The sequence below is a fragment of the Ornithodoros turicata genome, chromosome 3 (genome assembly GCF_037126465.1).
Source record: "Ornithodoros turicata isolate Travis chromosome 3, ASM3712646v1, whole genome shotgun sequence".
NCBI lineage: Eukaryota > Metazoa > Arthropoda > Arachnida > Ixodida > Argasidae > Ornithodoros > Ornithodoros turicata.
In genome coordinates this window covers 58,855,175-58,881,411 of record NC_088203.1, presented here as the reverse complement: position 1 = coordinate 58,881,411, position 26,237 = coordinate 58,855,175, and the positions used below count along the sequence as shown (strand labels likewise).

Here is a 26,237-nt window from a genome sequence, read left to right as displayed (position 1 = left end):
TTTTGCCGCTAAACTTAGCACGCTGAAGTGATCCGCAATGGCAACAGTGGGGTATCTAGTGGCGGCCTTCTTCGTTGCACGCTTTTCCGAGGTGAGTTTGGGGGGCCTGGTTGGAAATACCTTTTAAATGTCATCATTCAGTATCTGTGGAAGACAGGACAGTGATCAGGGATGATGACACGACGTTTATTCACCAAGGGCAAGTGAAGGAATGAGCGAGCTATAGTCGCGCAGTAGCGACCAAGAATAGTGACGCGAGCGATGACACAATGAGCTGTCATCATCTTTGGTGCATTCAACAGCTTGCCGCCTGCGGCAATGGGTGTTGTTGCATGATTCGATGGTAGTTGCGCTGTCCCGGACTCGATTTTGTACAGACGCAAGCCCAAACCTTCTCATCTGAACTTGGGTGTGCACTGCACCATAGTACCATTGAATTTGTACAGCTTGCAGTAGCGCCAACTCGGAGTACCACGCTCGACAAGCACTTTTAGATCTGTGGGTAACGGCGTGTCCCATTTGAGTCCTCTTTTCCATATCGACTGTAGTAGCAGTCTCCCCATTATCGTGAAGAGCGGGACGAATCCCAATGGTTCGTAAATTTGTGCAACAAGACGCAAGACCTGTCATTTCGTCGTGGGACCCTTCATGCCGTCATGATCTTTTATAGGGAGGAGCATGACATTGGTTTCTTGGTTCCAAGGCATACTGAGAACCTTTGTAATGGCCCTGATCACCACTGCGTCCTTCTCAGACCGGAATCTTCTGCGCATTTTGGGACAACTTGATCCCCATTTTGGCAGCTTTATAGAAGCCTTATGGAAGACCTGCTGAACTTGGAGGTACACCTGCTCTTCCTCCTCAGGGCTTGCAGTTCCGAGATGGGGTCTGAAGAAGCCGAACAGTCTCAGGATATTCCTTAGCAAGCACCTGGAGGTGATGGGATATGGTTGCAGCCAAGTACCTGGAGCTGTTCGGAATGTGACCCTTGTCATTCGCCACGTTTCCACCTTAGGCAATGGTTTCCCCTCCTGGGGTGATGTCTCATACCAAAGATATTGCAGCGCGTCTCTGCTTTTAGGTCGAATGGCTATTTGGAGAAACGCTTTCTGAATGTCGGCGATTAAGGCAACGTGGTACACCCTGAAGTTCAGTAAAGGAGCGAAAATGTCCGGCTTCAGGTTAGGACAGGGCTCCAAGTTGTTATTGAGTGATGTGGCGGAGTCTCCATGAGAAGAAGGGTCGAGGACTATCCTTATTTTCGTTGTCACCCTTTCTTCCTTGATTACAGCATCATATGGCATGTGCTTAACACGCATTTTCGTTCATTGCATCTGTGACCTTTTCTGCGACACCTAAGGTTAGATATTCTCGAATGGCGCTGTCATAGCACTGCCATGAAATCATCATTGTCACTACCGGACCTGTGAACTCGACGTAAAATATCACGGTTATGTCTACTGCACAAAATATACCGTGCCAACCCCATTCTCAAGGAATCGTGACTACCATCCTTGTGTCGGGTTGTGTCGATCATCGAAAGAAGATTAAGACTGTAGAAAGTAAGACAGTCGCACATTATCATTCATTTCTAGCATCTACTATTAAACAGTGGATTGACCTGCCTCCTTCAATCATAAACATTAACGACGCTGCACATTTTCGTAGTGCAGTATGCGCATATATGCTGTAAAATTTATTTATTTAGTCCTTTCTGTGTTGCTGTTATCACGGTTTTTGATAGTGGTATATTTAATCTATCACATTAACATTATCTTTACTGTTTTTTTTTTTTTTCAGCAATTAACATGTTATAGTTATGTATGTGTTATCGTGCCCAATCCCCTCTGTAATGCTCCCCAGAGCCTTGAGGGTTGCAATAAATAAATAACTAAATTAATAAAAATATGTGGTCCATCATGCCTTTTACCTCCTGCTGGTGCACTGGGCCTACGTGCAGCACGATGACATTGTTACAAGCAGCTGTTCTTACACTGTTGATAGCAGCGTATGGCCCATGCAACGTCCATCCCAGCGTTTCTGTCGCTTGCACGCCCTGTGTAAGCTTGCGTGAATTCTCAGTGCCGAGCTGCCAATAGTAGTCAGCCCCGATGAGGATTTCAGTCGGTTGTGATGAATTGAGCTACATGTCAGCCATGGCTAACCCGCAGCGTTGCATCTGACTCTGTATATCTTCCGAAGGGACCTTGAGAGCCTTTGCACAGATCCGTCCAACAACATGGGCTAAGATGATGTGATATTCATCAGTGAACTGGCTCCTCAGCTCTCCTTCCATGGTATCGAGAAATTGCAGACACGGGGAGTGCCCAAAAGAATGAATGAACACACTTTCAGATTGAAGCCGCAGACAGCTGAGTGTGTCAGAGAGAGCTTTAGTGATGAAGGTGCGTTGGCTGCCTCCGTCGAAGAGTAGACGAGTAAAGGCCTTTTGCTTCATTTCTCGAGCCAAAACAGTGGCAGTCTGAAGCAGTACGACGCAGTTGGACTGACTGATACTGGTGACTCTTGCCCCGAGGCTGACTTGACTCTGACGACGGAGCGGCAGTATCTTTGCAAGGTGGTTTGTAAGTCGGGTCACATATACTGGATGCATGACGTCCGGAGCAAGATCTACACTTCAGGGAACCCCGGCACTGTTTCACTGAGTGATTTGGCTCAGTGCACCGAAAACACTGACGTTGCGCCACCAGTAATTTCTTCTTCTCATCAAGCAGCCTTGGACTTGAACATTCTGATGTTTTGTGTTCCGGTGCGTTGCAGGATACGCACTTACTTCCCTTTGAAGGCCTTGCTGTGCTCTGCAATGTTGTGACCGGAAAACTGCTTGCAGTCTTTGCAACCTGGGAGAGCTGTGACCTGGGACGATCATTGAATGTGCTCTGCTTGAATCGGGTACTTAACTCGTCGCGGTACTCGATTCCGTTGCCCAAGAAAATCAGCAGTGACTGTAATCCTTCATGATGAAATGGCAGTCCGGTGGATGCGGATGTCGACCCCTTTTTTGCAAGCACACTATTAAACTGCAGAGTCATATCTGCCGGTATGGCCCGAAGCAGAATTGGATATAACATGAAACAGTAGGACTCCGTAGATGTGATTAGGCATTCTAAGCCTCGGATGAGTGCTTGCACAGAGTTGTAGAGTCGTCGGAGCAAAGGCACTTGACGACTGGAACGTACAGGCTCAGTGTCTGCGAGGCTCTTCAAGTGTTCTTGAATTAAGACGGTTTCATTTTCGAAACAATCACGCAGGATTGAAATTGCCGTCTCATATGTCACGGCAGTCAACTGTGGGCCTTGTACCGCATTAGTCGCTTCATCTTGTAGCGCAGTCATGAGGTAGTTCATCTTGCCAGCTGAAGAGAAATGATTGTTACTATGAACAGTGGACTGAAACCGAGTCCAGAAGGCTGGCCAAAGATATCGTTTTCTGTCAAACTTCAACAGGTCCAGTTTAGGGAGTCGAATCCCTCGTCCTCGAGCGTTAGTAGCTGTTGGCGGCGATGAAGTGTCCGGAGGCTGAGCCCTGTGAGTTGCAGAGTCGCTGTGCCTGGCAGATAAGAACGCCTTCACATTAAAAGTAAGAGTGCCGATGCTGTTGGTATATTCGAGCTGCCTGGTATATTCCTGTCTCGAATTCGTCTTCGGTAAAAAGGGGCTCAAGTGAACTGTCAATGGTCGTGAGTGTATCGGTAAGGCTTTTCAGACGTTCCATGCGTTCTTCAAGCTCACCCAGAGGTACTGACTCATCGATGATGCGTCGTTCAATGTCAGTCAATATATTGGTCACTTGAGAATGCAGACCCTTTCGCTTCTTGATCAGCTGAGCTTTGTCCATCGTCGTGCGATATCCGTTCCTCTGTCACCCCGTAGTTGTACCGTAGCCTTCCATCTTCGTTCGCTGTGTATATATCCTGGTCATGGCACCAGCTTGTGGAAGATAGGACAGCAGTCAGGGATGATGACATGATGTTTATTCACAAAGAGCAAGTGAAGGAATGAGCAAGCTATAGTCGTGCAGTAGTGACCAAGAATGGTGACTCGAGCGATGTCGTAACAGGCTGTCGTCTTCTTTGGGACATTCAACAGTATCTAGCTTAAGTACTTTTTATATTGACTGATTGATTGAAGACTGAAAAATATGGAGGTGTGAGTCCTGCCAAAAGGGCTGGCTACTCCAGAGCATGTGAATAGAAAATAAACTAGAAAAACAGGACAAATGCAACCACAAAATGAGCAAGAAGCATGACGGAACAAGCAGGGTCCAACTAATGAATTAGTCCAGTGAACGAGTTTTCTCTTCTTTGATCATCATCCTTGAGCCCAGTTGGTGCAGCAGTAGTAGTTCAAATGGCCATATACTAAATGCATCAACGACCCTCAACAGACTGCACAATCTGCTTGTTGTTATGTTAGTGGATATCCTGAAGTACCTGAATCATTCTTCGTATGTTCCTAGTTTGTAGAAGGCACGTAAGGTTTAGTGGATACGTGGTGTGCTGCTGTGTTGGGCAGACAAGCAAGAGTGGTTGTTGTGTCGTAGGTTATCTTTATTATCACGCATCTGCTTTCCTCGTTCCTTATCTGGTTATCTTATACACGTTTGTGTTATCTTGTTTAGTTCATGCCGCAAGGCGGCGTGTTTGACATAAGCTATATAAACAGTGGATTTTGAAATAAAGGTTGTTGTTGGTTTGGGACCTGCTTGGCTGGTGCCTCCTCCTTCCTGCCGGGAACATCACAAAATGGCGACGAGGGCTTAAGTGCTGTACGAACCACGAGCCACGGCCACAGGATGAGCTTCTTTGGTCTTCAGCCGCCGGCGCCGTTTCTTCCATTGCCGGGGGACCCAGAGTTGCCATGGGAGCAGTGGCGCAGCATGTTTTTGAACTACTTGGCTGCCATTACCGACACTACGTTCACGGGCCCGAGGAAGAAGGCGGTGTTGTTGCACTGTTTGGGTGCAGAAGGGCAACGGATCTTTCAGGCTTTGGAGACGGCGACTGTTGTCATGAAAGAGGGCGAGGGAGACGGGAAAGATGGTGGCAAGGACGAGAGCAAGCAGAGTGAAGTGTTGGAACAAGCGTTGCAGATCCTGGACAAGAGGTTTGGAAGTGCGCCGAACGTAGCCGTTCTTCGCCACCGGTTTCGTGCGAGACGACAGCAGCCTGGAGAGTCAACGCAAGCGTTCGTCGGAGAACTAAGATGCCACGCAGCGAAATGTCAGTATGGGACATTTGAAGATGATGCCGTCAGGGACCAATTACTGGAAGGCACTGTGGTCCCGGGACTACGGGAGCGACTACTTATAGAAGGCGGACGGTTATCACTGAGTGCTGCGGTGACGTTGGCAACTACGTACGAAGAGAGCATAAAGGCCGCCAAAGAGTTTCAGCAGTCTGGTGAAGTACAAAAAGTTGACAAGTACCGGCAGCAGGAGAGAAGGAAAGGGAAATGGCCGCAAAAGGAAGCCAAGGGCGCAGACCGACAACCAACGGGGGGTCCTAAACCAACATTACAACGTGCCGGTAAGCAATTGGCATGTTATCGTTGTGGAAAAATTGGTCATTTCGCCAATGACGGAAATTGTAGAGCCATAGATAAGAAATGCAGAGGATGTGGAAAGATTGGACATCTTATCAAGGTCTGCCGAAATTCAAAGACTATTAACGCAATTCAGTCAAACGACGAGGATATCGCTGTATTAAGAATTGGGGACGGACATGCGAATGAGGTGTATGCCGAAGTTACTGTGGAAGATGTCTCCATGAGATTAACTGTCGACACTGGGTCAGCGGCTTCGTTAATGCGTCAAGATGTGTACAAGGTCAATTTCGAGCGGAAGTACCGGTTAGCACCACCGCCGCGCAAGCTGGTGAATTACAGTAATCAGAAGATATCTGTTACGGGCTGCTTCGAAGCTAAGGTTGTGTTCAAGGACAAAGTGGGGACGATTTTGTTCTATGTTGTACCAAGGGGAACAACCTTGCTGGGACGTGATGCCGTCCGGGTGTTGAACATATGCATTGAGGGCAAGTCGTTGCAGTGTTTGAGTATCGATGGGACTAATGAGAGTGTCTTGCCGACAGATCTAAGAAGAGAGTTCGGACAGTTGTTTGAGAAACGCATTGGTTTTGCAAAAGGATTTATGCATAAAGTGCATGTGAAGGCTGATGTCAAGCCTGTAGCACAGAAGTTGCGTCGGCTACCGCTGGCGTTGAGAGACAGGGTGTCCAAAGAACTGAATAAGCTCGAAAGTGAAGGCATCATTGAAAGGGTTGATGCATCGCCGTGGGTGTCACCAATTGTGGTGGTTCAGAAGCCGGACGGTAACATTCGACTTTGTGTCGATCTGAGGGAGCCCAACAAAGCGATAGTAGCTGATGCGTACCCGTTGCCTACAGTGGAGGAATTGCTGAATTCTTTATCAGGAGCGAACTACAGTCGACCCCCGTTTATCCGGACGATGCCGTTCCCGGCGAAATCGTCCGGATACCGGGGCATCCGGATAAATGAAACGACCGAATAGAGACGTCCTACAGAGCAAGGTTTAATTAAAACACAGAAATCTCGTAAATGACAGCTGTTACATAGTAGTGTAGGCACTCGATTCCTGCAAACTTTTGCTAATTGCATAGAGTTGAGCCACGCTGTTGCGCTGCTCGAAGAATGTCAGTGCGGTGGCAAGGTGTCAATGTCCGAGCCTTGTTTCTCACTGGCGTCATCGGCACCGTCTAGCTGCACATGATCGGAGACAACAGCAGCAATCACACCGTCATCAGTCACAGCTGCACACACGTCATCATCCTTATCGACGTCAACGTAGTCAGAAACCGCAGCATCATCTACGGCAGTCGCAGTGAGTTTCTGCATCAGGAATCCCAGCTCAACGGGCCGTAAGCAGCAGGCCCTCGGGTTGGAGTTTTCCCCTCTAGAACCGGACAGTTGCTCGAGATATTTCCAAATGACTCGACTGGTCAACGTGACGCACACAAATAGAAAAGGGGGTCATCGTGCACGGTTGTCTCCCCTACGGAGGAATGTAGGTCCCTGACGTGTGACGGGAATAACCCCAAAACAGCGAAAAGGGTGACGAAGTGGGGTCAGCTCTCCTCTTACTCACGGTAGTCCGGATAACTGAAGCTGGATTACAAGAATTTTCGACTTTCGTTCCCTGGAATTCTTGTCCGAGTCCGGAAGCTGAAGTCCGGATAAACGAGAACAAAATACATGGAGGAAAATCTGTTCCCGTGCCTTTTGTCCGGATACCGCGGGATCCGGATAAATGAAGTCCGGATAAACGGGGGTCGACTGTATTTTGCAAAATTGGATTTGGCGTCAGCATATTATCAAGTTGATCTGAGTCAGGAAAGTCGTGCGCTGACAACATTTATCACACATGAGGGACTGTTCCGGTTTCGGCGTGTGTGTTTTGGACTAGCGTCGGCACCATCGGTGTTCCAGAAACTGATGTTGCAGCTTCTTCGAGACTGCCAAGGAGTCGTTGTGTACTTGGACGATGTTGTGGTGTTCGGCAGTGATCGGGAAGAATACCGGAGAAATTTGCGAAGGGTCTTGAAGAAAATAGCGGAGGCTGGACTAACCCTTAACAGGAAGTGTGTATTCGACAGGCAGGAAATTCAGTTCCTCGGGCACCAGTTGTCTTCCGGTGGAATTCGGCCTCTGCAATCGAAAATTGATGCTGTCATGCAAGCCCCAGCGCCCAAAAATCAAGAAGGACTCCGTGCATTCATAGGACTTACTGGTTATTATGCCCGCTTCGTACCTCGCTACGCGCATGTGGTGGAACCCCTGCGTAGACTTCTACGTAAAGGTGCGTCGTTTGAGTGGAATAAGGAAGCGGACGAAGCCTTCAGGAGAGTCAAACAGCTTCTAGGAGCAGCAGGGGTACTGCGTCCTTTCGACCCTAAGTTGCCAGTTATTGTAACAACGGACGCCTCTAGCTGTGGTGTTGGAGCGGTGTTGCAGCAGCGAGACGAGAAGAGCCTGCACACAGTAGCTTTTGCATCGAGGACCTTGTCCACTGCAGAACGGAACTATTCGACAGGTGAGCGAGAAGCGCTCGCTTGCATCTGGGCTTGTGAGCGATGGCATGTTTACCTCTGGGGGAGACACTTTACACTTAGGACTGATCATCGCGCGCTGGTCACTCTTCTGTCAACCCGAGGGCAGGGACATCGACCTCTGCGGATTGTGCGCTGGACAGCCAGACTCCTGAATTACCACTACACGGTCGAACATAAGAAGGGCTATGAAAACGTCATAGCCGATGCCCTGTCTAGGCTGCCTCTGTCCAACAGCGAGGAAACAAAATTCGATGAGGAGGTAGTTTCATGGGTAACTACCTGTCTGACAAAGGCAGAAGTACAGCGAGCAACGGAGCAGGATGACCTGTTGAAGAAAGTTATCACATACATCAGGACGTCTTGGCCAGTGAAGCGGAGTGTGTCTACAGAGGAAGAACCGTTCTATCAGGTACGGGAGGAACTGTCCGTAGTTGATGGTCTTGTGTACAGGGGTGAAAGACTAGTGGTTCCAAAACAGTTGTCGAGAAGGATCATTTCCCAAGCTCATCAGGCTCACCAAGGGATGGTAAGGACCAAACAACGAATTAGGCAGGTATATTGGTGGACCAGCATGGATCGAGAAGTTGAAGAATATGTAAAGAGTTGTGCAGTTTGCCAAGCAGCAGATAAGTCTGCAAGAGTGTCACCGGCACCACTACAACCAGTACCATTACCTGAAGGACCATGGCAGAAGTTGGCGATTGATATCGTCGGGCCATTTCAGTGTGCTCCACAAGGGTGCAGATTTGCCATCTCGCTGATGGACTATTTTAGCCGATGGCCTGAGGTTGCTTTTGTTGGAACTGTAACAGCGCAGGTGGTCATTGGGTTTCTTCAGCGTGTGTTTTGCCGTGAGGGGCTGCCTAACGAATTAGTCTCGGACCACGGACCTCAATTTACGTCAGCAGTATTCGAGGAATTCCTGAAGAATCAGGGTATTAAGCACTTATTTTCGTCTGTGTATTATCCGCAGGCAAATGGATTGATAGAACGGTTTAATCGTGTTCTGAAAGATCAAGTGCAGCTTGCAGTTTTGCAAGGGAAGCCAGTGACGGAGGTAGTACAGCAGGGTCTGCTGGCATTTCGGTGCACGCCGCATGCTACAACGGGATGTGCTCCAGCAGTGCTCTTGCACGGCCGAATGCCTCGGACGAAGTTGCACGTGGTTGGCATAGCAGTGCCTTCAACCCCTCCCGGAGTTGATCTACGTCGGAAGGTGAGCGACCGACAAGAGTATATGAAAAGATACACGGACGCGCGTCGAGGTGCAAAGTCACCACAGGTTAATCCCGGGGATTTCGTTCGCATAAAATTGAAGGAAAAAGGCAAGGCAATGCCTCGGTTTTCAAGGCCATTGAAGGTATTGAAGAAATGCGGGAAAAACTCGTTTCTGCTTCAGGATCGTCGGGTGTGGAATGCATCAAAGTTAGCACTATACTCTCGGCCTGTCTCTACGGATACAGCCTGTTCGTCAGAGCTGTTGTCGCCTGCCATCTACAGTGGGGTGCAAGATGTATTGTGTGGTGATGTGCAAGCAGCTCAAGAACCTGAAGGACCAACCAACATAGACACGGGGAGTGATGTCCAGACCCCAGAGCCAGGGCCTCCAGCTACTTCTACTGAGGAGGGGGATGAGGATGCAAATGTGCAGGGAACTGTACCCGAGGGACAGCACACAAGTCGACCTCGGAGAGTGCGACGACCCCCAGCGTATCTCCGTGATTATGTTTTGGATTAGAAGTAGGAATTTTGAAAATGTGTGGAATGTTGGGACGGTCTATGGTTGCATTCTGTGGTTCTAACTAAATTAACTTGTTTAACAAATACTAACAGTTACGTTAAGGGGGGAAGAGATGTTGTGTCGTAGGTTATCTTTATTATCACGCATCTGCTTTCCTCGTTCCTTATCTGGTTATCTTATACACGTTTGTGTTATCTTGTTTAGTTCATGCCGCAAGGCGGCGTGTTTGACATAAGCTATATAAACAGTGGATTTTGAAATAAAGGTTGTTGTTGGTTTGGGACCTGCTTGGCTGGTGCCTCCTCCTTCCTGCCGGGAACATCACAGTGGTAATGAGCGTTGTACCCGATACCAGAACGAAATAACGGAATACTGCTTCCTGCTACTCCACAAAAAGGTAGCACAATACTAGCATCACTATCAATCTGAAAACGTAACACGATACCACTACTGCTACCAAATAACAGTAACACAAGTACTATGCAGCTACTTTTCCACTACCGTACCCTTATCTAGACAACACCATACGGTATGCATCTTGTTGCCGAATGTGTCTAAAGACAGTGCAATATTTATGTTCCCTCACATAGCCAGCATGAAGTACTATATGGCTGCATAGAGCCAAGATATGTTATTTCACTATCATCTTGAGCTTGACATTTTGCGCATTTAAGATGTAATTTAATACATATAGCCCACATGCACATTTAATAATTTCCCTCTTCAGAACACGAGACTGTTTTTTCGCAATCCCAGTGTTTTATTCGAGATACGCGCGAATCTCGGCCTCAAACTTTCCCGTCCACCTACTGTCGACAGATTGGTCAGTTCTCCCTGTGGTCAAGTCACGCAGGTGCCATCACAAGCAACCACTCATCGAGCCATCAATAAGTAGCTACCAGGTGGTAAAAAGATGAGACTAATGGCATAATGTTTGCTCATGCTTTCGCCAGGGCCAGCACCTCCAGGAAGAATAGACAGCGTGTTGGCATACCGCATCAAAGCTTCGGTGTCGCAGGAATGCTAAGGAGTTTCTGTTGTTGCCTACCCCTGCTTTCATTCTTGCAACCACATGATGGCTTCTCTTACAAAGCATTTGACAAAATGAAAAGTTACGTTAATACGCTTTTAACAGGAACACATGTTCCTCAGGTAGAGTCTACCTGTGTGAGATTGCCTCCTCCGTAATGAGGCATTTCCAGGGTGGGAAAAAAATAACTTTTCCCTAAACATGTCAAACGCTGTAACCAATGAAATGCTTAAAACTAATCGCCTATCTTCCACCACCAAGCAAGGGCGCAAAGAGCATTAATAAGCATGTTGACATTCACAGACTCCTGAATATTATTGTTATTTCTGCATTTTGTGTTGTTCACATCCCGTACAGTGTAACCCACTTAACATGAGAAAATAACTAGAGTGCATTCAGCAAACTCTACGCTAATGTAGTTCTATCTTGACAGCAATGCTTCACTTGCAACACAAACACCTTTAAGCAAATTTGACAGTACGTTTGGAGTGCAGTGACTGCGATATCTCATTGAATCTCAGATATATTTTCATATTTTCGTTTCAAAGGAACTGACTGCTTTATTTAGAACTTGTTTATCTGCTCCAAACGATAAAGTTCCAAAACACAGTTTGGAATGTGCTATCAACATGCTCACACTAGTTTTGCTACTGGTTGTATGATGGAAACTAGGCCTGTGACCCATATTATGCAGTGTACGAAGGGAGTTGCCTCAGGACAGGAGCCACGGATATTTGGAACAGAGACTGTTCTTCTGGGTGAAGAACAAGAACAATAATTCCCTGTTCGAAATATCGGCGGCGTCTGTCCTAAGGCAACTCCCTTCGTACTTTTCTACCAGTTCGGTGAATTTCTATGTATGTTTCTAATATGTCTATGCCTCACAAACAAACAGTGAGAAATGCACAGAATAAAGCAAGTCATATTCCCGAATATTCGACTGCACTTAGCTTGCGGGTGTTAGTGAAATTCAGGAAGATCTTCACATCATAATGTTGGGATGCAGCCAAGAGAAACAGGCTGAGGTTAGACAAGTAGTGTTCTGAAGAATTAAGACCAGGGTGTCGAACCGAACCAAAACGGAAATTTTCATGACACTATTGAACACGATGAATAAACACGGTATATAAAAATAAACCGGTTCGCAACAAAACGCTTTGGACATAAAAGAAGTCAGCATAAGAGTTCCTCTCAATCCCCAAACGAAGACACATTGGTACCGTATTCCCCCGCATCAACCGGCATGCCGGGAAAGACCGGGGGAGGCCAGCATGCCGCTAAACCCCGTATTATGCGGCATGCCGGAAAATCCGGGTCATCTTTTTTCGTGGCGAGGAGCATGTAAAAACCCAGACTACCTTCCATTTTGGGATCAAACCGGACAAAATAGCGTTTTCCGTGAATAATATAATGCCGTCAAGCAAGGGCACACACACAAAAGGGATTAGCCAGAGTGGAAGCTGCCTGTGACTAATACAGGCACACACTCCTTTCTCATGAGGTCATCAGGGTGATCTAAAAGAATGGGGAGGTCAGTTTATCCCTAAACGGCGCTGGGAAGCAGTGTAGCAGTTCGGTAGTGTTCTCGTCAAATTTGACGGAGATGGACGCAGCAGACACCTCTGGCATTGGTCAACGGGACATGGAAGAGCCAGGAAACAACGGGGCGGCACGAGAACGGCACCGTGGCCGTTCCCGCAGCCGCAGTTATTCCATTGCCTTTAAGTTGGACGTCCTCAAGACACTGGAAGAGCTCAACGGGAATATCAGCGCTACGGCAAGGGCCCATGGAATTCCTCGTCAGTGCATCCAAGACTGGATGAAAAGCAAGGACCAACTTCGCTCATGCACCTCACTTAGTGACATCTGCATTCGAAAGTGAAGAAACGTTCCTTCAAGTGAGGAAGGGAAGAAGAAACGGGCCAAGTTTCCTGATATGGAGCAGGAACTTTCAGCATGGATAACACTCCAACGTAAGAACGGCTTTCCAGTTTCTACTTGCACGATAAAGTCCCGCGCCCAAGAAATACTCGAGAACGGCGATGGTCAGTCCCAGGACTTCCAAGCATCAAACGGGTGGCTGGACCGCTTCTTGACCCGATACGACGTTGTGTGCAGGACGGTCACAAGCGTAGGCCAGAAAGTTCCGGAAAACGCAAGTCTGTTGTGCCGCAGCTTTTTTTACTTCAACAACAGTGTTGTTGGTGGTTTACCACCATCGTGCATAGAGAACATGGACGAGACTCCTCTTTGGTTCGATCTGCCACAGAACAGGACATTCGATTTCAAGGGAGTCAAGCAAGTGAGATGTAAAACTACCGGAAAAGAGAAGCTGAGATACACCGTTGTCCTGAGTGCGATGGCAGAAGCTAAAGCCTATGATAATTTTTAAAGGGCTCAAGAACGTCCCAAAATGTGAGTTCCCAAAGGAAGTTGTGGTGACTATTGCTATGAAGGGCAGCATGACAGCAGAACTTATGAACACTTACAAACAGAAAGTTTGGGGTGCACGTCCGGGAGCCTTTTTTAAGCCCAAGACTGTCCTCGTGATGGATAGTGCGCCAGCGCATCTGAAGAATACCACAAAGACAAGCTTCAAACAGCACTACAATACGTCACTGTCAGTCATTCCAGGAGGCCTGACACCTCTTCTCCAGCCGGCGGACGTCGTGTGGAACAAGCCGTTCAAGGCGGCCATGAGAAAACGTTGGGAAGGTTGGCTGTGCAATGGGGCCGCGGAGTTCACGAAAACTGGGAAGCGACGAAGCGCTTCCTACCTGACCGTCGTGCAATGGGTAACGGAAGCATGGGATACGGTATCCCACGATCTCATCAAGCAATCCTTTGTGCAATGTGGATTAGTTGGAAGCCAAGACCAGGACGTGCTTCACAGCTCCTTGCGGGAATTGATGTGTACAGGTAAGCCATCTCGTCAGGCAGACGGCCCATCCGGTCTCACGGACATGGTCGTGGTTTGAAAGGTAAATGCAGTTCTACTTATTGGTAGTGCAATTGTGTCGTGACACATTGCCTTTGTGTTGTGGATTGACTGGTACACCGCTGTGAGCTCGGACAGAGTAAGGCTGCTAGGCTTATTTTCGACATGCTTCAGCACGGTTTCAGATCGATTCACGCTGCAAATGCAGTGTGCCAGCAAGTACTGTCGTCTATGTAACGCTGTCCATCTTATTAGGCTACCTTTACGTGTATCTTGCTGGCACTGTGCGTCTGAAAAAACAGCTTTCAGGAACAGAAAGTAGCAGGACTACACCGCTTCATTAGCATGGACTCTATTTGAAATAAGTGTTCATCCATTTCTCCTTTCTCTCGCTACAGGGAGTACTTGACCACTAAAAACATCAATGCAGACAACAGCAGTAAGCTATTAGCCACGCATTTTCTGATAAAAGCAGTGTTATGGAACATATAAAATAGAAGTGTTAAACCGGTTCGCGAACCAGTTCGGGGCTGCGAACCGGTTTGTATGCCATTGGATGCTGTTATCATGGGCTGTTTAGAAGAGCGGTCAGTCTGATATGGTCTTTCTGTTTGCGTATTGTCGTCTTTCAATAACGGTTCGATCACCCCATGATTAGTCATATATGCCGGCTCTGCGTGACACGGGTCCAGGTCGTCAGTCATTTTAGACATGCTCTGTTCGGTTCCTGCTGAGGTAAGAACATCAGGTAGGAAAGCCATATCATCCAGCAACTGTTTCATGAATGGTGTGGAATTGATCGCTTGCAGGTCGAGAGAAAAGTCCTGTCATGATAATGCCCCAGTTTACTTGTTTCCTTGAGTTGTAATGGACACAGACAATTGTTTACTCTGTGCTTCCATTCCTGTCGGCATTGTGAATTTGAATACGGATATTAAGACACTTGTAGGTTCTGTCTATGTCGGGGTAGTTTGGGTAGTACTCCATTGATCGCTTCATTTCAAGTGTAGAAATGAGCAACCCACGAAACGCATCCCCACTTGTCAGTGGACTGCAGTCAGGCTCTTAGAAAAAGAAAAAAAAAAAACAAATTAAAGGGGCCGTAAACAGGATGCCAAACATTTCACAAATAATGATACCCCATGAAAGAATGCAAGTCATAATACCGAAATATACATTTTGTTCGTCTCGTGCCAGCTCAGTGGCCCATATAACTGCTTTCAAGGATGAGTATAACCAGTGCGCCCCTCTACACCACGCATATGTCACATGGCTATGTAGCCTTTTGCCGTCCAGTCGGGGGCCGAGCTCCGAACATGACGTTTCAAATTACCAGCCAGTTAAGTCTTCATTATAAGCTGTGGGACGGAGTGCTCCGCTTGTTTGTGTGGAACTATATTTTGCGCACCGTGGTTCCGAAATTCAGCATCATGTCATCTCCAACATCTTCAGCTTCGCAAACGTCAACAATTGCGTTGCTATCATATGGCGCGATTCGAAACTGCGTACCTCGCAGCCACTACGTGACATGGCCAGCACGGTAACCACCGTGGCATGTAAGCTGGTGACGCAATGGCGCGTGGCTCAAACCAAAGTACGGCAGCCCAGTCGTCGGAACCATGCGAAGATGACAAAGATGACCCATCGCACACCTACCTAAGATTCTGGAACTGTAGCACCGGATATTCATTCGCACTCGCGGTGTGCTGCATGCTACTGCATGGAAAACGTAGTGCACGTGTGATACCTATATGTAACGCATTTCTTTTCCACTTTGAGGTTGTAACTGTGTAGACCAGGGTTGCGGAATGGGGTCTCCCATTCCGTTCCAATTTCATTCTGAGGAATGGAGATTTGTGATAATTCGATTCCTTTCAATTCCTCGGAATGAAAAGGTATGGTCAGTTCCCACTCCTGGAATGGCTTGGCAACCCGATTCCATTCCGTTAATTCCCTCAAAAAAAGAAAAGGACCGGTAACCATACTGGCAAGTCCATATGGTCCAGCAGTGCTAGAGGAGGTTGACATTACCAAGCACGGAAAAGGCACAAAGACAAGGTTATTTCACTCTTGACCGTGTGCAGGTGCGGTGCAAAGGGTGCGAGGGCAGAAACCAGCACGTTAAAACCAAAACTGCCACTGGGTCACCCAGACCATTCCATTCCCATTCCTATGACAGTTTCCGCCATTCCATTCCAATTCCATTCCGGGCTCTGCTAAATCTGGAATGATTCCGGAATCATTCCAACTCCGGAGTGCCAACTCTGCAACCCTGGTATAGACTTTGAATAGAAGAGGACCCACATTCATCTAGGCCATTTCCGCGAGTGAAATAATATCATACGTGGAACCCTTCATCGTAATTGGTGAGGAAAGCGCCACATCAAAATGACGTAAAGTTAGAGCGCATGGCGGAGCTAAAAAGCGAAAGAGGGCAGTGAAAATTTCATCCACATACAAGCGCCTTTTGGTTTTGAGGGCTAGTAATAGACCTCTCTCTGTTTGTAAACAAATGACATCATAGTGTTCGGCAGCGCCACCAGATTGGTAGTGTTGAACTACGCTGGAAGTTAGAGAGGAACAAGGTCGCAACCGAAAGCCACGGTCTTGAGAGGATTACGATAGCACTCGAAAGGGACACGACCTGCAGTCCTTCTTTTCTTTCAGTAGGAGGCAGCGAACAAATGTCCATTCGTGGAACCCAGGCCTCCCATTCTGATTTTGTTTTTGTTTCAGTCTGTCTACCAACGTCATGATGATGTTTCTCGGGTAGCGTTTATTGCTACCCTTTCACTGCCTAAGTTGCAAGAATATAACACAGGAAAATGCGCACCTTGTATACCTGTTTGCGGCCCCTTTAACAACAAAATAAACAATCAAATTGAATATCGTAAGATGCCATTGTGAATAGTCTAACTGAATGTTCTTGCATATATGGAACTGAAGTACATACAGTATGTGGCTTGCAGAAAGTATATGGTGGCTCTGGAGATCATGTCTCTCAGGGTCCTTCTGGGCTGTGACAATATTAAACAGGTCCTTTAAAAGGATAATGTGTCCAGTCACCTCTTTCAGAGCTTAACCATTTAGTCATTTCGTTTTGCAATAGGACAAGCATTTGCTAATAATTCTTTATGTTTAGACCATTGTGCACAAGAGTTCAAGGGGGAACCAGTTTTGCTAGTGCTTTTTTTAGTAAACTTGACCAATGAACCAGTTTGGTGAAGTCAGAGCTTGGCTGCCTAGTGGGCATACCATGTCAGAATGATCCTTGTTTTGTGGATGCGCAACTATCCATCCCTTCTGGATGTAGTTTGGGGATCTAGGCTGAAGTTAATATGAGAGATGAGGTTTTCCATTCAGAGCTTTCTGGAAAGTGTTCCATTTGACGTTATCCCTTGCTACAAATAGACAGAGAATCCCAGAATTCAGAAAATTCAGAATTCAGAAAATCCAGAATTCAGAAACAGTTTTGAGCGACACGTTTCTTTCATATTAGCAATCTCCCACAGTTCAAAGCAGCACTAAGCACTCTGGGATTTTCTGAAGTCGTCTATCGGTTGAAATATGTTCATGCTTTTATGCCGTTGTGTTTAAAAGTGTGACAATTTTGGGAAGGGTGTTTTTGGGGGGTTGGACGTCTAGGGCAAATTGATGTAAAAAATTGGCAAATCACTGTCTGGGGAAAGGTAATTTGTGCAGTGATTTGTCATAAGGTATGGGTCATCAGGGAGGCGAGCAATTAAGAAAAGAATGATGGGCAGGAGATGACATCTTTGGATCTTTCAATGAGGACTTGAAACAGGTCGAGATGGTCTGTCTCGAACATTGTAATGTTTCACTGTGCTTACGTACATGGTTGTAATTAAACATTAAAAAAGTTGCTACCCTGAGCAGGCCCTTGCTTGTTCCGAATATAGAATTAATTTGCGTCGTCCTGCCACCATTCTCTCACGACAACTTCACTGCTGGACATCAATGGCGGTGCCTGAGCACATGGTGGATGAAGTTGGCTTGAGCACTCCCTGGCTTTGGTTATAGAAAAAATAAGAGTCTGCAAGCAACACATCTTTTTTAGTGTTGTAATAATAAATGGGTAACGGGTAACTTCTTTATTGAGTCATATAAACAGTTATGATTGCTTTTTAGTTTTGCCCATTATTATTTACAAAATATATCCGAAGTAATATTAAGAAATATGTTTGAAAAATACTATAATTTCACACCTGTAAGCTGCAGTTATCTGTTGAAAAAGTTTTCAATGCTACTTTGCAGCATGTACGCTAGTGTTTTTTATCTCACTAAGTGTACCCTCTGCGAATGGCTTCCCACAATACTTGACAGAAAAGAAGCTTTCTTCTTCATATAGAATGGTCAGTGGGATGACTAAAGCTTCCTATCTTTGTGCCAGAAAACTGAAGCCTCCAAAACATGAGAACTCTAAACCCTGAGGCCTGAAAACTCCAAACTGAAGGTCCCAGTAGAATGCCTTCCTCTCTCCATTCTGACTCATTCTTAAGAGCCTGTTAGCCCCAATAATACCTCTACACACTTCAGAGCTTAGTAATGTTTCACAGTACCGTGCATATCCCAGCGATTTTGCTAGAAAAGCAGGTACGGTCCCAGCACAGCTACAGTCACAAATGGAAATTATGGATACAAAGCAGTGATAAAAGTTTCATGGCAACCAGACAAACCTGTTGCGTGATGTATGCTCAAGTTTGCCATTGGGTAGAATCTGCACGGAAAGTACAGGGTGTGTGCAGAAAAACATGACCCGCATTTAGGCACATAGCTTGTTGCCTACCTAACTAACGAACTTCCGGTGGCGCACGATGGCGCATTTATGCGTGCGAAATCTGTAGAAAAATTGTGGAAGCCATACCCAGCTTAAAAAATAAACGGAACAACGAAAACGTCGGCTTCCGTGCATCAGAATAGGGCAACATGGTGGGCAACAGGGTGTATGTGAAAGGGCAACATGGTGCACGTAGGAGAGTTGTGTTCAAGTACCGCTAGGGGAGCTATCGGTGCATAAATCGAAACGATGTCCCACATGGATGCTCATCGGCAGTGCCCCTAGCGGGGCCTGCACATAACTCTTATGAGACCGAGATACACTACCATGCACTGTCATGACCGCCCTATTCTAATGCATGGAAGCCCATGTTTTAGCGCTTTGTTTATTTTTTTACATTGAGTATGGCTTCCAGGATTTTTTTGTAGCTTTCGCACGCATAAATACGCCGTCGTGCGCCACCGGAAGTTCCTCGGCTAAGTAGACAACGAGTTACATGTAAAAATGCGGGTCATGTTTTTCTGCACACACCCTGTAGTTTCAGTGAACTCATATAAAAGGTGCTTTTAAAGAGTGTCTAAACCAGGGGCCTAAACTCGTCGAATCGAGGGCTGCATCGACCTTACACCACACCTTGGAGGGCCGCACAAAAAAGACATGGCTGTAATTGCCATAAAATACCCTGACATGCCATCAAATAAAAATATGCTGAGAAAACAAGAGCAGTGTAGTTATTGTGGAGCCAGAGGGTGTGTGTAAAATTTGTGATTGTAAAAACTCGACTTGACACACAAAGAGCAACTTACTTACTTTGTCACAAACGATGATGACTATGTTCAGGAGCACTGAAATTATCTACTGCTTACACACTGTATTGTTGCCTTTGCTTACAGTTTCGACTTGGAAAAAGCAATACAAAAAGAAAAGAAAGAAAGAGTGTGGATGGTTCCGGGCTTGCTACTTGAATATGACTCCTAGAAATTCTATTACAATCAATACAATGGCCCTTGTGTATACTGTTCTGTTTTAGTTTATTTTGTGTTCTGCCTTTCTCTGTTTCTCTCTGATTTCCTGCAGATGGCATCCAGAGTAGGCCGCTGCTTCTAAACTCTGACTAACTAAACTGACTCTGACTCTAACTAAATAAACTCTGAAAAAAAAAAGAATGACAATCTCATCCTTAGCCTCATATTAGTTAGCGTTAGTTTACCAACGTGCATGCGAATACCAGGTTTCAGTGATCATATGTTGTTGATGTTCAACATTTACAAGAAGTGTCCACATACTGCTGATGCGTGCTGCTTAAAAACAATGGCTGAAACTGTGGTGTCATTCTTATTATTTTTTTACAGGGTAGTTTCCTTCTGTTCAGTGGTCAAGGGCAACTCAGGCCAAAGAATAGCTGATCATGTTGGAGACCCCTGGTTTAAACGATCCTCTGCCAAAAAGCGAGAATGGTGCAACGCTATCTCTTTCTGAGCGACGATGTCTGTCACACAAACAGGCGTGAGTACCTTCTGGAAATTTGTTTATATGGTTAAAAACATGTTTTAAACTTGGTTCCTTGGACATATCTGTTGTGTCTAGCATCCAGCATACAGACTGCAACTTATATGAAGGTGTGACTTATGTGTCAGGAATATTGCCACACGTACAAAATAAGATTCCTGGCGGCCTATCCGTGATGCAGCTAATGTGCATGAAATTACGGAGTATGCTAGCTGTGCAGAGTTACATGTCACATCTTATCTATGCAGCGCATCACTAACTTGTGCTGAAATTGCTAAACATGCTAAAATGGAAGAACAATCACTGATGGTGGCTGGCTGTGTTGGTGTAATGGAGGACTCTTACCAAATAAATACCACAGAGCAGTTCAGCACTTAACATGTTTAATCAAAGTTCTACGTTGTTGATTGTTGAGTTGTACAATGTGCTGTTTTGCATATTGTTGCAGCATGTACCAGTATGTGGGAACAGAGGAACATTTTAAGAACTTTGCACACCTACAAATCTCTGTCATTGCATTTGCCCAGGGTTTTGCTTCCTGGGGCCATTGGAATTCTGTTGGCATATGTGACACCCTTGTTAGCTAGCTACTGCCATGTATATTCATATCAGAAATTTCTGGGGTGTGTGTAGGCAGTGCTGGGAATATCCATGTATTTGTCAATTGCAGAGGCTGATTTAACATCACATCCTTTATGATCACACGGTTCGGATGGCGCACATTACACAACACAGTGAATACTTGCACTTGAATGCAGCTTGCATCAACAAGTCCGGCCAAAGACAGGATACTTTTTCAAAATTCCAAGTTAGCACTAAAGTAAGGTTAGTATGAGCAGTGTCCAGACATGAACGGTTGGAGAGAGAACAGCAGGAAGAGGTGAGACACAGGGGGTTGGTATGAATCTTGGGCCGACGTTGGGGGAACTGTGCCGACGTTCGTCTGAAAAGTCTGTGGGAAATCCCAGGGAACCTCATACAACACAGCTGGTGGTAGGTGGTTTGAACCCACCACCTCCCAGTCTTCAGCATGGCCTTGGCTACCACCAATGAGCAGATGGTTTTACCCACTTGGCCAGGCTGCTAGTGACTAGGAACTTGAATGGCATCTTGGATGTTTAGTACCATGCAGAAGTGCATGCCTGTTATGACAAATAATCATCTTGCCATAGCGCTGTTATGGCAGTGCAGGCTAGCCTGTTGCAATTCACTAAAACTGTAGTGTAGGCATGTGCAAATATAGTTATTTTAAAACCCAAGGGAATACTTGTATAACCGGTCCAGATACACAAGAAGCACATGTATTTATGGATATTAACATGAGTACAGCACGTATACGTGATATATTTGTACGGATCAGAATATGATGTAGCGCCTCAATAAACCACTTCAGAAAATCCCAGAGAGCTTAGTGCCGCTTTGCAATATGGGAACTTGCTCATAACAAAGGCAGAGAAGGTCTCAAAACTGTTTCGGTTTCTCCTGTCTTGGTGGATTGTCCGCGAGGTGTCAAGGTGACGAAGGCGAAAACGAAAAGTCACGGAAGTCACGGACAGATCTCCATTTCTCATTACAGTAAGCTTCCAGGATACAATGGGTGTGCAAGGAGTGCTGCGATTTCCTGAGGTTGTCTGTTGTGCTTCAGAATATGAAGCGTTCACTTTGGTTGTTCTGCATCGAAGTGGATGTAGAAATGTTCACTTCGGTATTCGGTATATTTGCACATGCCTACTGTGATCTGTTGTACCGCGTTTCAGTGACCAGGCCATGCACTTGCTGATTCATCTAACAGCATTTGACAAACCATGTTTTCGTTTCATTGTTCACATTTTTACAGTGGCATATCATAGGGGAAACTACATCTACATCTACATCTACATCTACATCTACATTGGCATATTCACTTATTATTTAGGAGTGTGAGACTGAATGGTATGCAGCAAACTGAGATCCCCATCCCACATATTTGATGCTTGAGCAGCCCATCTGTGAAAAGAGTGCATTATGGGTTGACACTGCCTCTTCACCTAACATATGACTGAGACATCACAAATATGTTCATCTCAGTGCCACTATATTTATCTTTACAGTATTCTACTTTCCACATCTAACACTATCCTACCCTTTTCAGTGTATCGTGAGGGACAGTGTAACGTGGACACTACTAGTAGTTGTGCAGTGCAGTGAGGATGACTACTGAAGATTTTTTGAGAATGAACGTCCTGTCGAACCATCCTGCCGCATCATCGTCCCAGGTTATCTATGTACGTTTTGTGCTACTTATGGTGATATGGAATCTACAGTGAAGCTCAACTGAAGAATAACAAGATCACCATCAGGTAAGTGCAACAGCCTATCAGTAACAACTCCATTATGCACCTTGTCAGTCACGTTACAGTCGACAAGAGCTGCATGATAGATCACTACTGCATGGCAGCTGTTGTGACAGGACGAGGCCAAGCCATTTTTGAGTGCACAAATTTTGTGAGTTTAAAAGACAGTAGAACACCATTAACGTGTACCTGGTGGTGACACGAAAGAAGTACATAAAATGCGGTACTATGGGATGGCATAACCGAAAATTGCACATACACTGCCACCTGCTGGCTGATGAATGAGAAACACTATTCGAGGGGCAATTTAGAAAAACAGTCCTAACACTTTATTTCATGATAATTGGCAGAAATCTGTTATTTTTGCTTGCCAAACAGGCTTTCCCTGGACTTTCTCTATTTCCCAGTTCATGAAGGCCATGCCTTCATTGGCTAGGCTTTGTGGGGAGGAAGTAGTGCAAGGCGGACCTTGTGTTCTTGCAGTTTCCACGTGACCTCGCGCTTCTCCCCCTCTTTGAAAGGAGAAATGTTCGGCTGCACCGAAGGGACAATATGATAACTGGCCATGTCCTTCACACCATGATGTGCAGTCTCTATAACCTATAACCAAAATGGCGGCCAGGACAATGCGAAAACAGTATGGATTAACTGACAAGTCCACTGCAGCTTAAGCAGTTATTGAATGCATTAGGTTGAATGACAACACTGTTAGGGACTCAGCTCAAGTATTTTTAAAGCCAAACTAACTACAGCTTACGTGCGTAAGTTTTATTGAGGTTAATGATGAAGATACAGTTAATCTTGAGCTTACTTGATTCCTCGCTGTGCGGGTAAAGCCTCATACTACATTGTCCTTGCCAGGGTGTCGAACCGAAACGTTTTTCGTTCTGGTTTTCGTTCCGGTTACATCATAAACGATCCGTAACCAGTTCTGCTCCGGAGCAAAAAAATAACGGTTAATACCGGTTTTTAACCGGTTCCGCTTCTGCTGGGAATATTCATCCCCACAAAAAAATAATAATCATCAAAGTTACAAAATCTAAACCCGTTTATTCCGCATACATGGTATTTAATATTAATAGACAGCTGTGAAATTGGTAGCTCCTGGTTCCTGTAGGTTACTGTCTGTTCCTATGGGCTCTCTCCTTTCTTGGAGCGCATGCTACAAATGGACTTGTTTGTCGTGATGTCATACGTAAAGTACTTTCTTGCTGGGTTGGAGCGATTGCGTCCCATCTGAATGTCTGTTGCTAATGTCTAGCCAGCAAGCACCACCGCACGAGTACGACGCAAATCGAGGAACACCTTCACTCACAAACGCGCTCGACGGCTCCGTTTTATTTTCTTCGTGCCCTGTCCACAAAAGAGTTACCACTTTGCACGGGCTTGCCCTCGAGTATACGTAAATGTATTCAACTTAGCTGCTCTCAAACAAGGGACGCGTTGCGCGACATTACCGATAAAGAAGCCGTTATGCAGCCCCCTTGGGTCGCTGTTTAGTTGAGGAGAGTTTGGGGGGATCAAATGAAAACGAACACTACGGCACATTGCTAGAGAGTCACATGTACCTCGAAGTCTGTGTGCGTGCGCCAACGATAAACCATTACAAACGCAGCCTAAGGATCATGCTATACCGACATACATTCCACTGTAACCGTAACCCTTGTATAGTATCCATGACATGACTTCAGAGCACACGACGTCTGTTTCATTCGCCTACCCGTAGTCCAAACCGGCGAAGTTTTTTCTTGGACCGAAAACCGTTAAATATATTTTTCGGTTTCCCTCCTGAGCGAAAAAAACATATACGGTTTCGATTCCGTTCCGGTTCGCACCAAAATAGCGTTTTTTTTCGGTTCCGGTTTTCGGTTCGCTCCGACACCCTGGTCCTTGCTGAGTATAGAAGCTCAGAAACCTGACATATACCGAGAGTTCTGTGGTTGTGCTGAAATGTTGGAGTTGTAGCATCCATTGAAGCTGTCTATGTTACCTACCTTTGAGAATGAGGCACCAATGCAGTCTGCTTTCTGGATACGTGTGTAAGAGTTCTGAAACACAACCTGGCCAAAAAAAAGTCTGGCAAGATGCGAGTGTAGTCACATTGCACTTGCGACTTGCCGCCTCTGTTTTTAACCGTTGAGACAGCTCCATGGAACAGCGTTGATGACAGCAACTGCAAATATACAGCAGTGTTTGTTGTTGCTCTGCTGCAAGATCAACAATGTCACAGAAAAGTTGCTGGTAAGATGGTTGGGTTTGTCATGCGATAGGACAGTACGCTAGGGAGAAACCAGAACTTGGCTATGGGCATGTACGGTATACAACTGGTAAAACATTCTGGGTGCAGCCATGAGGTGCTATTCATTGACCAAGTCACTGAAGATTCAAGGCTGTGTAAGTTCTCATTGGAGCAAAACACAATAACCCCTACACCGTTGTCACAGCAAAGATGTACGTAGAGGTTTTCTGGCGCATGTGTGACTATGGCCGTGACACGCCAGACAATTGTGAAAACTGTGACTTGTTGAAAGTTAAATGATTATGTTAAAGACAGTGCATTATACAACTTTCAGAATAAATGTCAACATGATACAATACATTTTTTAATCAGGTTATATATCTTTTAATATGCCAATATGTCTGTATGAAGGGTAAAAGATGCTCATCACACTGCAATAAGGCTGGGTGCAGCTGTAAATGATATTAATAAAACTCGTGAAAATGACGACGGTGATGGGACTCATGTACTGGGCACATAATAAGGATATGAAGTGCAGAGAGTGGTTCCCCACACTGCTCACAGCAAAGACATAACTTACCTTGTAGAGAGCCCCTCAAGTGAACACCAGGAAGCCTGGCATTCCATGACAAAATATCCAAATTCCATTCTAAAATACTCGGAATCCCATGTGTTACTGCGTCAGAAATTGTGCATATGCTGGTCCCATGACATCACTCTGTCGTAAATCCCCACATGAAAGGTAACATTACGACGACTTTTCGTGGAGTGCAATAAAAGCTGCCTCCAGTTTGGTTAGGTTATTACTAGTGGTGTGCGAATCCGAATATTTTATGTCGAATCGAATATCGAATCGAATGGGGGAAAAAGTTCCGAATACCGAATCGAATATTGAATATTCGTGCAAAATTTACAATATGTGACTTTCGCAATAAAAGTTTCCACTTTGTGGCCCATGGCTTTAGTGTAATTTTTCTGGCATTAACTGTCACAAGAAAGACATGCAAGTCTTCTGTTTAAAGCCCCCTACTCTTTAATTTTACGTCAGAGTGCTTCCTGCTGTTCAGGTGAGCCTACACTTACTGGAGTACTGGAGTGGTTACCTTCATTTCAAAATTTTATGTCAGGCAGTAGCACGTTATATAGATGAGGCTGTAATTGTTTCAGACAACCACAGGCCATTTGTGAAACAAACGAATTGGCATCCTGCCTCAGCTTTGCCATGAACACCCTTTAGTTTCTTTGCTCTCACCCTAGGAAATTGCACTGCTGAAATTTTAGACATAAAGGACATCTTTAAAATGCCCTTCTTGTTTGTGGGCTGTAGTCATTACTCAAGAGTGTTAACTTTTTAAAGGCAACCTCACAAACATCAAATTAAAGTCCCCCGTCGGCACCGCTAAACTGTATGTGGGAGGGGCGCCACCCCTTCCACGGACGATGTCTACAAAACTAAGTTTGGATAACGTTATCTTAACGTTATACACTGTCCGGCCTGTGTTGATCCTGCAGCAAGGGCAGTTTTGTAAAGCAGGCTTCACC

At 45.8% G+C, this 26,237-nt stretch overlaps 1 long non-coding RNA gene across 2 annotated transcripts in view; it reads left to right on the top strand.

The window, feature by feature from the left end:
• The window catches only part of LOC135387148 (uncharacterized), an 86,077-nt gene that overhangs the window by 3,984 nt on the left and 55,856 nt on the right, over positions 1-26,237 (top strand). For both annotated transcript variants that reach the window (XR_010420892.1, XR_010420893.1), the window contains exons 2-3: positions 19,967-20,120; positions 22,255-22,462. This is a non-coding gene — a long non-coding RNA (uncharacterized LOC135387148). The remainder of the gene's footprint in view (positions 1-19,966; positions 20,121-22,254; positions 22,463-26,237) is intronic.